This window comes from Pseudophryne corroboree, chromosome 6 (genome assembly GCF_028390025.1).
Source record: "Pseudophryne corroboree isolate aPseCor3 chromosome 6, aPseCor3.hap2, whole genome shotgun sequence".
In the NCBI taxonomy this organism is placed as follows: Eukaryota; Metazoa; Chordata; class Amphibia; order Anura; family Myobatrachidae; genus Pseudophryne; species Pseudophryne corroboree.
In genome coordinates, this window is record NC_086449.1 from 697,554,449 (window position 1) to 697,556,452 (window position 2,004).

The window sequence follows — 2,004 nt, forward strand, 5'->3', positions numbered from 1 at the left end:
CGTACTTATTGATACTATTTTTCTGTGCAACAAAGTAATTTCTGTGTGCTATTGCTGGGATTTCCCTCAGCACCAGTGTTAAATTCCCAAGTCAATAACACTTTCTCATATGTCCTCTCTATTTCCATTTCTATTTTTCCGGACTCTCACCAACGATTCAGAGTCTCCCGTCTCTGTCTAACGCTGGCAGCAGATCCATCCGTTTCCTTTCCACTTCACTTTTCTGTTGCCATCCTTTTTCATTTTCTGTGAACTCTCATCAGTGACTCCAAAGTGATTAAAATCACCCATGTACCACTCTACTACCATACCACACTGGAAACGCCCGAATCCATCCGATCTTGGAAGCTAATCAGTGTTGGGCTGAATCAGTACTCAGGTAGGAGACTCCTGAGGAAGATCCGGTGTAGTAGAGTATGAATATCATGTCCAGTGTTTAACACTGACAGCAGATTCACATTTTTTCTGCTCTCAAGTTCTTTCACTTATCACCTTCTTTTGGCGGCTCTTATTGTCTGACCGAACAGACGTCTTTGTATTATTGCGTAGGCTCAGGTGTGCGACTTATTTATTTATATATATTTTTTTCATCATCCAATTTGATTTAATTATATACTTGGATCAATCTGTGAATCTATCACATGTAGTATAAATTTTCAATTAATTTCCAAAGCATGGCAGACAGTAGTGATCTGTAAATTCTCACTAATCTTGATTGTCAATTTTGTTATTATCATTAATTGTGTTAATTATAAAAAATCAACCAAACTACTCATATATTTTACTAGGAATCTAATAAAATTTAATTGATTTTATATTCTTTTCATGATTCACTACTTCTATTGATTTTCCTATGATATAAAGAGTGCACCCACAAAAGAGTCTTTTCTTTCTCCCTCTGTGTCTGCAAAGCTTTACACTGACTCAGGGTGCACCACCAAATGTAGATTTTGATAGAAAATATTATTTTCTCAGACTTCATTATTCTATCTTGGTACTTAGAATTCATAATTGTATCTAGCCTGTGCGGTATGCTCCCTTTTCTAACGTACCTTCCCAGGCTAGCAGTGCAGAGCCAGCTTGTCTGGACGCCATTAAGGGAATGATTTCCAATATTTCTACTAAATTGTCCCGCAATGAGAAAGAGATGCAATACTTAAGACAATTGCTGACTGAGTTTCTGAAAAGAGACTCAGCACCCAAGCCAGCGTCTCAGTCCCCTGCCATTTTCCGCAAAAACGCACTTTGTCCCATATCCTGCAGTCTGACTCTGCTGATGAGGGGTCAGACATGGAGGAGGGGGAGGTGGACTCAGAGGTGGTGGAGCCTACTCTATCACAGGGAATAGAGGCTCTCATAGAGGCTATCAGAGAAGTTCTGCATATCCCTGATAAGGTGACAGAGGAGACTGAGGAATCTTATTTTAATATAAAAAAATAAATTCTCAGCCACTTTTCCTGTGTCAAAGGAACTACGTACCCTGTTTGAAGAATCGTGGGTTAATCCTGATAGGAAAATTCAAATCCCTAAAAGGATGCTATCATCTTTTCCTTTTCCTTCTGAGGATAGGAAAAAATGGGAAAATCTTCCGATAGTGGACGCATCAGTATCCAGGCTGTCACAAAAAATTGTATTGCCTGTCCCAGGTGCAGCCTCCCTAAAAGACACGGCTGATCATAGAATTGAGACTACACTCAAATCCTTGTATACAGCTGCTGGGGTGGCCCAGAGACCCACTATAGCATGTGGGTGGATTACTAAGGCAATCGCCAAATGGTCAGGTAACCTAATAGAGGGGTTAGATACCTTATTATGATTATTTTACTCCTGCAACATATACAGGACTCTGCGAACGTTATGGTGGAAGCCATAAAAGAAATAGGCTTTCTTAATGCACGCACCAATGCTATGGCAGTGTCAGCACGCAGAGGCTTATGGCTACGCCAGTGGACAGCTGACACGGACTCCAGGAAAGGAGTGGAAGGCCTACCCTTTACAGGAGAG

At 40.7% G+C, this 2,004-nt stretch overlaps 1 pseudogene; it reads left to right on the forward strand.

The window, feature by feature from the left end:
• Positions 1 to 297: 297 nt before the first annotated feature.
• Positions 298 to 416, forward strand: LOC134938995 (5S ribosomal RNA; annotated as a pseudogene).
• Positions 417 to 2,004: the final 1,588 nt, after the last annotated feature.